At 43.0% G+C, this 12,331-nt stretch overlaps 2 long non-coding RNA genes across 2 annotated transcripts in view; one reads left to right on the plus strand and one right to left on the minus strand.

Annotated features, from left to right (window-relative positions):
• LOC123464913 overlaps nucleotides 1-12,331 on the plus strand; it is a 13,611-nt gene continuing 1,280 nt past the window's right edge. Inside the window, exons 1-2 of the long non-coding RNA XR_006640016.1 lie at nucleotides 1-62; nucleotides 1,056-1,299. This is a non-coding gene — a long non-coding RNA (uncharacterized LOC123464913). The remainder of the gene's footprint in view (nucleotides 63-1,055; nucleotides 1,300-12,331) is intronic.
• Nucleotides 1,009-12,331, minus strand: part of LOC123329302 — a 27,060-nt gene continuing 15,737 nt past the window's right edge. The window contains exons 2-3 of the long non-coding RNA XR_006544720.2: nucleotides 2,318-2,429; nucleotides 1,009-1,064 (exon numbers count right to left, since the gene is read on the minus strand). This is a non-coding gene — a long non-coding RNA (uncharacterized LOC123329302). The remainder of the gene's footprint in view (nucleotides 1,065-2,317; nucleotides 2,430-12,331) is intronic.

Consider the following 12,331-nt stretch of genomic DNA (forward strand, 5'->3'; position numbering starts at 1 on the left):
CGACCGGGGAGGCCTCAGTGTCTCCTCTCCTTCGGGAGAACGGAAGGACGCCTGCGGCCTACGTACGTGGTGCAAACTTCTTGTCTTGAAGTTTTATTGGTCTCCCGCGTAAACCAAGCTACTCAGCCTCTTTTCTCCACTGAATTTTCCTACTGAGCTATCCTCATTCTATTACTCTTTATTATCTCTAATTAACATTTGAATAGGTCGCCTAGCCATCTCTCCTTCGAATACCCTGGATCAGCCGGGGCTGGACCCCGGCACTGGAGGAAACATGGCAAGCCATTAACAACGATGAAGTCTGTAGAGAGAAGCTGGACTTGAGGCGGGGGTTCGGGTCAGGGGGACACGACTCACTCTATTGCCCTTGCTCCTCTCACTGCTTTAAACTGTCTCCATGGAGCTCACCTGCATTCCTGGGCATTCCTCACATTCATTCCTCTACAGCCCACTTCACTTCCTCATGGGGTAAAACAAGTCAAACTGGCCAAGTTTCCGAGTCACTTGACTCAACCTGGCAGCTCTGTGCTGTCAGCCATGGCAGTCACTCGCCTCGTGCAGCCCCTGAGCACATGAGACAGGCCGGTGCAAAGCTCGATGTGGAAATCACACAGAAGATTTTAAGTCTCATGGTGAAAAAAGAACGTAAAGTAGCCTGTTCATTTTTAGGAAATTTTAGATTTTGCATGTGGCTCGTATTATCTTTCTGATGCGCAGCACAGTCCACGTGAAAGGGTCATGCTTTGTCTCAGCTTTCGGGTGAACCCAGAAAGGACTACTCAGAATTCTGAACTACACACAATGGCCACACATTATAAATCCACCTATAATGCAAACACATTCAGTGTTCAAAACCAGAAATGGTATACACGATATAGCAGTCGACTAGCCATAAAGAAAATGTAACTCAACTTCTGCTAAGCATCTGTAGTAACTGTAACAATGAACCCAGCTCAATTCCGCTCTTAACAAATTTCTAAACGATTTAGAGGTTTAAGTACCTTGTTGTTTTTCATTTCTTCTAATTGTTTTTTCTCATTTTCAACTTCCCATAGGAGAGAATTCTGAAAAAGATACATACAGTACTTTAGTGTCAGTTCTTACAGATGCTGCTTGGACTGCGGGATGGCTATACTTCTGTCTGAAAGCATAAAGCACCTCAGGATGAGTGGTGGACCTCGCGCCCAGAGTGAAGTGCCAGCACGAGACTGGTTGACAACTTTTAACACTAACTTGTACACAGACAATCTCCTCCTTGCCCGACTGATATTCTAGATACAAGGAGGCCAGGTCCCTGGGGTAAGTGAAACTGCTTTATACTTGCTTTCAGCTTTTGCAGTTCAGTGGTCACTCAGGAAATTGGAGCAGGTTTCACATGCCAAATTCAAACCTGAGACAAAACTATCCCCACCTCAGGGCCAGCCCACAGGTCAGGGTGTAGTGAGAGGACCAGCCTGTGTGGTCTCCAGTGAGGTGTGTGTTTCATCTTGGGTTTTGTGGGGGAAAAAACGTGCCGCAGAACTTGTAGTGACCACTGGTCTCTCTCAGACAAGCGTTGCCCAAGCGCCGACCTCGGGGAACGTGCTGGGCCTCGTCTTTAGGGCACTGGTGCAGCTGGGACAGGTTTTCACCAAACCTGAACCAGAGTGTTGCCCACTGAGCTGCTCTGATAGAGGTTCTCAGACATTTTCCAAAGCAAATGAAAAGAGAGAAGGCTGGAGTTGGAGTATGAGAATGCTTGCTTTTACTTGCTTCAGTCTTTTGTATCACATTATATAAAAGATCCTGAACTAAACTTCTTGATTTGACTGTCAGGCCTTAGCTGCATCACACAGGGTTCCTTTGTCGTGGTTGCCATGTGTCATGTGGGATCTTAGCTCCCCAACCAGGGATCGAACCTGCATCCCTGACCTTGCAGGGCAGACTCTCAGCCACTGGACTGCCAGCAAAGCCCCAGAAATAAACTTCTAAGAAAGAAACGAAGGGGTGAGGGTGGACGTAGAAGAAAGTTCTAGCACAGTGGCTGGTAACATCGGGGACATCGGTGGATCCGGCTCACTGGTGCTTTCTGTAAGGGTTGCAGGCACACATCTATGTCTTTTCCCTTACACACTGCCTGTGGATGCTGTCATGCTTATTGACTAGCATGAAATGCTGCTACTCAATTATTCATAACCAGTAAAGACATTCACTCTGGGGCCCTCTATGGGAACAGTTTTCCAACTCCTGTCCTGGAGATTTCCCACACACACAGACTGGGCCGGGCCAGGACAGGCCAGATGCACCTCTTTCTAAAGGGGCCGTGGGGCTGGCTCACCTTATCCTCCAGAGCAGCCATTCTTTCCTTCAGATGAAGCTGAAGCCTCTCATCTGATTCGGACAGAAGCTTATCCATGGTGTTCTTCATTCAGTTTTTCTCTCTGCCTTGCCTAAAACATGAAAAACAAAAACTCATAAACTTTAAGAGCAAGTACAATCTTCAAAGCACCGGGGAGCTGCGATGTGAGTGGCCTGTGTCCTGGTTCCCGAGGTGGTCCCCTCCCACGGCCACCTCTGGTGGGCTCTTGAGCATCACCAGAGCAGACAGGCAGGTGCAGAGGGAGGCAGGGACTTCACTTGTCAAAGGTCATTCTCAACATTTCTCTTTGGCAGAGCACCTGGTGGACCTTACTGTCACCAGACATTACCCATCACGGGGGCTTGGGGAGTAAGCCGATTTACACTCAGAAACAAGCAGACTTTAAAGGGTATCAGCTTACACAAATGTTGGTAGAGGAATTTTCCAGTATATAAACAGAAGCCTGAGTCTGGACTAAGGGGGTAAAATGAATTCAATTTATAAAGCAAAAGGTGAGAAAATTCCTTTTGGAGAAAAAGCCAGTGGAGATAGGCCTTCACATATCTTTCTTTACTTTAAACATCACTTGAATTCTTTGTAATGATTGCTGTTGTTCAGTCGCTCAGTCATGTCTCACCCTTTGTGACCCAATGGACTGCAGCACGCCAGGCTTCCCTGTCCTTCACTATATGCCAGAAGTTTGTCAAACTCATGGCCATCGAGTCAGTGATGCCATCCAACCATCTCGTCCTCTGTCGCACCTTCTTCTCCTGCCTTTGATCTTTCCCAGTATCAGGATCTTTTCCAATAAGTCTGTTCTTCGCATCAGGTGGCCAAAGTATTGAAGCTTCAGCTTCAGCATCAGTCCTTCCAATGAATATTCAGGACTGATTTCCTTTAGGATTGATTGGTTTGATCTCCATGCAGTCCAGGGGACTTTCAAGAGTCTTTTACAACACCTCAGTTCAAAAGCATCAATTCTTTGGTGCTCAGCCTTCTTTATGGTCCAACTCTCACATCCATACATGACTACTGGAAAATCCATTTCTTTAAGTAGGTGGACCTTTGATGGAAAAATAATGATCTTAGTTTTTTTTAATGTTCACTTTCAAGCCACCTTTTTCACTCTCTTTCACCTTCATCAAGAGGCTCTTCATCAAGGTCCTCGTCACTTTCTGCCATAAGAGTGGTGTCATCTGTATATCTGAGTTTATTGATATTTCTCCTGATAATCTTGATTCTAGCTTTTGCTTCATCCAGTCCAGCATTTCTCATGATGTACTCTGGATATAAGTTAAATAAGGAGGATGATAATATACAGCCCAGACTTACTCCTTTCCCGATTTTGAACCAGTCTGTTGTTCCATGTCCAGTTCTAACTGTTGCTTCTTGACCTGCATACAGATTTTTTAGGAGGCAGGTCAGGTGGTCTGGTATTCCCATCTCTTGATGAATTTTCCACAGATATTTTGTGATACACACAGTCAAAGGATCTGGTGTAGTCAATTAAGCAGAAGTATATGCTTTTCTGGAAGTCTCTTGCTTTTTCAATTATCCAACATATGTTGGAAATTTGATCTCTGATTCCTCTGCCTTTTTAAAATCCAGCTTGAACATCTGGAAGTTCATAGTTCACATACTACTGAAACCTGCCTTGGAGAATTTTGAGCATTACTTTTCTACCATGTGAGATGAATGTAATTGTGCAGTAGTTTGAGCATTCTTTGGCATTGCCTTTCTTTGAGATTGGAATGAAAACTGACCTTTTCCAGGCCTGTGGCCACTGCTGAGTTTTCCAAATTTGCTGGCATATTGAGTGCAGCACTTCATAGCATTATCTTTCAGGATTTGAAATAGCTCAAGTGGAATTCCATCACCTCCACTAGCTTTGTTCATAGTGATGCTTCCTAAGGCCCACTTGACTTCGCATTCCAGGATGTCTGGCTCTAGGTGAGTGATCACACCATCGTGATTATCTTGGTCATGAACATCTTTTTTGTATAGTTCTTCTGTGTATTCTTGCCACTTCTTCTTAATATCTTCTGCTTTTGTTAGGTCCATACCATTTCTGTCCTTTATTGCTCTATCTTTGCAGGAAAATTTCCCTTGGTGTCTCTAATTTTCTTGGAGAGATCTCTAGTCTTTCCCATTCTATTGCTTTTCTGTTTCTTTGGATTGATCACTGAAGAAGGCTTTCTTATCTCTCCTTGCTATTCTTTGGAACTCTGCATTAAATGGGTGTATCTTTCCTTTTCTCCCTTGCCTTTCACTTCTCTTTTCATAGCTATTTGTGTGGCCTCCTCAGAAAACCATTTTGCCTTTTTGCATTTCTTTTTTTGGGGGGATGGTCTTGATTACTGCTTCCTATACAATGTCACCAACTTCTGTCCATAGTTCTTCAGGCACTCTATCAGATTTATTCCCTTGAATCTATTTCTCACTTCCACTACATAATCATAAGGGATTTGATTTAGGTCATACCTGAATGGTCTAGTGGTTTTCCCTACTTTCTTTAAGTCTGAATTTAGCAATAAAGAGTTCATGATCTGAGCCACAGTCAGCTCCCGGTCTTGTTTTTGCTGACTGTATAGAGCTTCTCCATCTTTGGCTGCAAAGAATATAATCAATCTGATTTCAGTATTGACCATCTGGTGATGTCCATGTGTAGAGTCTTCTCTTGTGTTGTTGGAAGAGGGTGTTTGCTATGACCAGTGTGTTCTCCTGGTAAAACTCTATTAGTCTTTGCCCTGCTTCATTCTGTACTCCAAGGCCAAATCTGCCTGTTACTCCAGCTATTTCTTGACAAATTAAGGTGTGTGAGTGCAAAGTCACTTCATTCGTGTCCCACTCTGTGCGACCCTATGTGCTGTAGCCTGCCAGGCTCCTCTGTCCATGGTATTCTCCAGGAAAGAACAGTGGAGTGGATTGCCATGCCCTCCTCCAGGGCATCTTCCTGACCCACATAGTGGCACCTATGAAGCTGCACAAATTAGGGGGGGTGTCCTATGTATTTTCATTTTGTAATCTATGGCTTTGTACTATTAAAAGACTCTTAGTTCTTGGAGAATCTCTTCAGTATTGAAATGTTGCTGCGATGAGCTGTGACAGATGCCAGGATTCTTGGCCTCTGGAGGAAAGGAATTTGATCTGGGGCCAGTGATGAGGCTTGATCGCTCAGAGCTTTTTATGTAATAAAATTTTATTAAAGTATAAAAGAGAGAAAGCTTCTGATATAGACATCAGAAGGGGACAGAAAGAGTGCCCCTTTGCTAGTTTCTATTAAGGAGTTATATATGTATTAGCAAGTTGCTAATTAGAGAAAAGAAACACCTCAAAGCTGAGAGAGTTGCACCAGGCACCTCACCCACAACATGCATTTTGAGATAGCATGGCACAAGGTGAGTCATGCCTGGCCATAAAACAATTGACAAGAATCTTAAAGAAAGGTAGATTTCAAAGCAAATACGTAGTCTTTTGACACATTAACATAATTTAAGGAAGACATTTCCATGAGAAAAACGCATTGGTAATCCCAAGATTTGAGATCAAGTTCAGGCAGAACCAGGTATTGTCATGACAACACAGAATTAGAAAAAAGGAATAAAAAAAGTCCACCAATCGCAGTTTTATTTTCTCCTGCCACTTGGGCACTTCTCACCTGCCTACAGAGAGTATTAACACTCTGAGCGTGTATACAGCTTTTTGTGTTGCATAAGTGTGAATGGGATTACCCAACTTTCACTCTTAATAAATGATCTGAGTGAGAAACCAGAAATAAAATAAGAGTGGAGATCTCTGAATCTGGAGGCACCTAACAAGCCAAAAATCTTCGGAATAGGGTTTTATGTATTGGTATCTGAGCCAATAATGAAACTTGTAACAGTAGTGGCCTGGATTCTTTAAAAAAATAATAATCCTGGTTTTAAAATCTGTCTTATCTCCTGGTAGGCCTTATCACACCTCATCATTAGACCTGGCTTTTTTCTCTCATGCTTTCCTAGGTGTTCTTGCTCATTTTTCATGTGAAACTTAGAATCAGTGTATCCTGAAAATCAGTCTGAATGGGTGTTAATTAGGACTGCATTAGACTAATGAGGCATTTATATGACATTCAACCTGATCATTAAGAACACTGCGTGTCTTCACAATGACCCAAGTGCTTGCATGTGTGTAGTTTCCTCCAGATGGTGTTGAAGTTTCCTTTATGTTCCCTCTGGAAACACTGGGCATCTACACTGGAGATGCGGCATGAACACAGCAGACACAAATTCCTGCCCTTGGACTTTTGGCTACCTGAGGTCATGAAGATATTCCCCTGTGTCCTCTACCGGTTTTTCTTTCCTTTCCACTTAGGTTCACTATTCACTGACTTTTGTTGGATTGATTTTATTCCATCTAGATGGGCAGTTAATTAAGCAGCATTTACTTAAAATCTACTTGCCTGCTCACTGGTACTGAGTTAGTGAGTGAACGAATGAAAGTCACTTAGTCGTGTCTGCCTCTTTTCAGCCACCTGGACTGTACACTCCATGGAATTCTCTAGGCCAGAATACTGGAGTGGGTAGCCTATCCCTTCTCTAGCGGATCTTCCCAAGCCAGGAATCATACTGGGGTCTCCTACATGGCACGCAGATCCTTTACCATCTGAGCTATCAGGGAAGTCACTGGTACTAGTAGTGTAATCAAGTACTCATGTATGGGTAGAACTAGATATATCTCAAAGACAGAATCAACTTTATTTTCTTCAATTGATGTCTGGAGCTGGTGGAAGGAAGGAGCCAAGAATGGAATCGTTGTTTGGGCCTGAGAAACAATAAGCAGTGACTACTATGGAGGAGGGGCGGCGGGGGGGGGGGGGGGGGGAGGGAGCGGCACCTGCAGGAACAGAGTAGAGGTGGAAAGTCATGGCTGTGGGCCCTGCTGATACCGAGGTAGCTCTCAGACTTCAGAATGAAGATGGGAGGTAGGCAAGTGGAGATGAAAGTATCAAGTTATATCTCTAAGCACATTCCCTTTACAAAATTAGTTCTCTGAAAGCAAAAAAGTATTAAATTCCTCCATGTAGTCAAAAATCTGTGTACACTTTACAGTCAGCCCTCTATAAGCTCGGTTTAACTTCTGTGGATTCAAAAACCATGGGACATGTCATAGTATGTATTTATTGAAAACAATACAGGTGTAAGTGGACCTGTGCAGTTCAAATCTGTGTTGTTTGAGGGGTAACTGTGTATGTAACGCATTTTGCTTATCCATTGCCCATGGATGAACGTTTGGGTTGCATCTCCCTTTTGTCTGTTGTGAACGGTGCTGGTATGAATATTCGTGTAAAAGTATCTGTTAGAGTCCCTACTGACAATTCTTTTGGGTTTAGACCTAGGAGTAGTTTTACCAGCTCATATGTCAATTTTAACTTTTTGAGCAATGTGTGGACTGTTTTCCACAGTGGCCACATCATCTTCCATTCTCCCCAACAAGATACAGGGTTCCAGTGTCTCCACGTTCTCCCACCACTTGTTAATCCTGTGCACTCTTGTTGTATTCTGTTGTTTCTGATATTTACATTGAAGCTATCTTAGATGTGAGATAGTTTCTCATTGTGGTTTTGACTTGCATTTCTCTAGTGACAAATCATGTTAAGTATCGTTTCATGACCTTAGTATAATCTACATGCAATAAAACTTAAGGGTATAGTTTTATGATTTCTGACAGTAAATACACCCATGTACAGCCACCACAGGCAAGATACAGAATGTTCCCATCACCACAAATCCTCTCTTGTCCTTTTCCCAACCACTTTGATCAACACCAGGCAGCCAATGATTTGCTGGTTTCGAGAGATTAGATCTACTGTCTAGGATTTCATAAAAACTGGATCATGTGTTTGCATTTGTGTCTGACTTTTGTTTGGCATAATAGGTTTTCTGTTGTTGCTTTTTTTTTTTTTTTTAAAGTTCCTTAATTTATTTTAAATAACTCTGAGGTCTTTTCCTGAAAAGGAAATGTCCCCATTTTTTATAACATTTATCAGAAATATATGGATACTATTTTATTTTTTATGCTGTCTGTGGCATTCCTAGTTTTTAATTTTTTTTTTTTAATTTGGCTACTTTGGGTCTTAGTTGTGGTTTGTGGGATACAGTTCCCTGACTACGAATCAAATCTGGGCTCCTAGCTTTGGGAGCACAGAGTCATAGCACCAGGACCACCTATTTGTTTTCTCTCTCTTTTTTTGTGTTATAGTCATTTTACAATGTTACATTATTCTCTGCTGTACAATGAAGTGAATCATTTATATGTACACATATATCCACTCCCTTTGAGCTTCCCACCCACCCCCTCATTCCTCTTCTTTAGGTCAATGGAGAGCACCAAGCTGAGCTCCATGTATTAGAAAGCTGCTCTCCACTAGCTGTTTGGTTAAAGACCTAAGGATTATTAGAAATAAGGAAATTTAAAAACAAACAAAAGCAATAACAGCAAACATACATCCTAGCAGGGCATGCATGTCCCTGCTGGTCTCTCAGTTTGCCCCTCCTCCCTCCCCTGTTGCATAGTCAAGGTCGGTCTCTGTGTCTGTGCCTCTATGTGAGCTCTGGAGATAAAGGCATCAGCACCATTTTCCATATATGCTGTGCTTAGCTGCTCAATCCTATTCATTCTGTAGCCTGCAAGGCTCCTCTGCAAAGGGGATTGATTCTCCACACAAGTATACTAGAGTGGGTTGCCATGCCCTTTTCCAGGGTGTCTTCCCAAACCAGGGATCAAACTCAGGTTTCCACATTGCAGGCAGATTCTTTACCATCTGAGCCACAAGGGAAGCCCAACAATAGTGGAATGGGTAGCTTATCCTTTCTTAGGGGATATTGCCAACCCAGGAATTGAACTGGGGCCTCCTGCATTACAGGAGGATTCTTTACCAGCTGAGCTACCATTGAAGCCTATAGATAGATAGATAGATAGATAGATAGACGTATAGATTCGCTGGATCATGGAAAAAGCAAGAGAGTTCCAGAAAAGCATCTATTTCTGCTTTATTGACTATGCCAAAGCCTTTGACTATGTGGATCACTATAAACTGTGGAAAATTCTGAAAGAGATGGGAATACCAGACCACCTGATCTGCCTCTTGAGAAATTTGTATGCAGGTCAGGAAGCAACAGTTAGAACAGGACATGGAACAACAGACTGGTTCCAAATAGGAAAAGGAGTTTGTCAAGGCAGTATATTGTCACCCTGTTTATTTAACTTATATGCAGAGTACATGATGAGAAACGCTGGACTGGAAGAAGCACAAGCTGGAATCAAGATTGCCGGGAGAAATATCAATAACCTCAGATATGCAGATGACACCACCCTTATGGCAGAAAGTGAAGAGGAACTAAAAAGCCTCTTGATGAAAGTGAAAGAGGAGAGTGAAAAAGTTGGCTTAAAGCTCAACATTCAGAAAACGAAGATCATGGCATCCGGTCCCATCACTTCATGGGAAATAGATGGGGAAACAGTGGAAACAGTGTCAGACTTTATTTTTCTGGGCTCCAAAATCACTGCAGATGGTGACTGCAGCCACGAAATTAAAAGATGCTTACTCCTTGGAAGGAAAGTTATGACCAACCTAGATAGCATATTGAAAAGCAGAGACTTTACTTTGCCAACAAAGGTTCGTCTAGTTAAGGCTATGGTTTTTCCTGTGGTCATGTATGGATGTGAGAGTTGGACTGTGAAGAAGGCTGAGCGCCGAAGAATTGATGCTTTTGAACTGTGGTGTTGGAGAAGACTCTTGAGAGTCCCTTGGACTGCAAGGAGATCCAACCAGTCCATTGTGAAGGAGCTCAGCCCTGGGATTTCTTTGGAAGGAATGATGCTAAAGCTGAAACTCCAGTACTTTGGCCACCTCATGCTAAGAGTTGACTCATTGGAAAAGACTCTGATGCTGGGAGGGATTGGGGGCAAGAGGAGAAGGGGACGACAGAGGATGAGAAGGCTGGATGACATCACTGACTCGATGGACTTGAGTCTCAGTGAACTTCGGGAGTTGGTGATGGACATGGAGGCCTGGCGTGCTGTGATTCATGGGGTCACAAAGAGTCAGACACGACTGAGAGACTGATCTGATCTGATCTGATATATATATATATATATCAGATATATATATATATATACACACACAATATACAATGAATATTAATACACAATATTTGTATATTATATGAATATACAATATTTGTTTTTGTTTTTCTGTCTCATTTCACTTTATAACTGACTATCCATCCACATCTCTTCAGAGGACCCACTTTCATTTCTTTAATGGCTACATAATATTACACTATATATATGTAGCACTTTTCCTTACCCATTTCTCTGTTGATGGACATTTAGGTTGATTCCATGTGCTGCTGCTGCTTATAAGTCGCTCCAGTCATGTCCCATTCTGTGCAACCCCACAGATGGCAGTCCACCAGGCTCCTCTGTCCCTGGGATTCTCCAGGCAAGAATACTGGAGTGGGTTCCCATTTCCTTCTCCAATGCATGAAAGTGAAAAGTGAAAAGTGAAAGTGAAGTCGCTGAGTCCTGTCTGACTCTTCCTGACCTCATGGACTGTAATCTACCAGGCTCCTCCATCCATGGGACTTTCCAGGCAAGAGTACTGGAGTGGGTTGTCATTTCCCTCTCCAGATTTCATGTCCTAGCTATTGTAAATAGGGCTGCAATGAACATAAGTGTGCATATGTTTCTTTGAATTATGGTAGTCTCAGCAAACCCAGCGGAGAAGGCAATGGCACCCCACTCCAGTACTTTTGCCTGGAAAATCCCATGGATGGAAGAGCCTGGTGGGCTACAGTCCGTGGGGTCGCTAAGACTCAGACACGACTGAGCGACTTCACTTTCACTTTTCACTTTCATGCACTGGAGAAGGAAATGGCAGCCCACTCCAGTGTTCTTGCCTGGAGAATCCCAGGGACGGGGGAGCCTGGTAGGCTGCTGTCCATGGGGTCGCACAGAGTCAGATACGACTGAAGCGACTTAGCAGCAGCAGCAAACCCAGTGGGATTCCTGGCTGGTATGGTAGTTCTATTTTCAGGTTTTTAAGGAACCTGCATACTCCCCTCCATAATGGCAATATCAGTTTACATTCCCACCAACAATTCATGGGGTTGCAAAGAGTCGGACATGACTGAGCGACTGAACTGAACTGAATAGTGATAGAATAGTGAGTGATGTTGAGATTCTGTTGTTTTGGTATTCCATCCTATGACTTACTTGTACAATGCATAAGTACATTGGAACAGATTCTGATTGACCCTTTGTGCTATATAAAGTGACAGGCTTAGACAAATGCATATTGACAGGTATCGATCCTAGATGATCACTTCCAATTCCCCACTCCATGATCTGCTTATCATCTATGTAGCTTTACCTTTCCAAGAATGTCACAGTGGGGTCATACCGGGTGCAGCCTTTTCAACTGGATTCTTTCACTTAGCCATATGCATCTAAGATTTATCCCTGTCTTTGAAGGATTGATGTTTCATTCCTTTCCACTGTTGAGTGTTATTCCTTTGCATGTATATAGGAGGAAAATACATTTCCCTCTCCCCTTTCAGGTTCTTGGTTGAGCCCTCCTTCTCCATCATTAAACACAAATTATCAGGAGAAAGAAGTTTAATGAACATGTATACCTTTTGCATTGAGAGGAGATACCAAGGAAAACTGAGTCACTCCCTGAAATGACCAAAGACTTCACCATAAATAGCTCTTCAGCCCCAAACAGAAGAAAGACCCTGAGGGGAAGGCAGAGGCCATTTATGGCAGGTTATCATGCAAAGCACAGTAAATAAACAGATGATTGTTTGCAGATTTAAGTCCTGACTTCTTCACTGATAAATGTTTCTTCCTTGAGATATAATTATCCTTCTCCTAGGTCCAAAGAGGGACACCCTTACAAATGGAGATTTCCCTAATAAATGTAAATGTACCTCACAGAAGGGCAACCTC

Source organism: Bubalus bubalis, chromosome 14 (genome assembly GCF_019923935.1).
Source record: "Bubalus bubalis isolate 160015118507 breed Murrah chromosome 14, NDDB_SH_1, whole genome shotgun sequence".
NCBI lineage: Eukaryota > Metazoa > Chordata > Mammalia > Artiodactyla > Bovidae > Bubalus > Bubalus bubalis.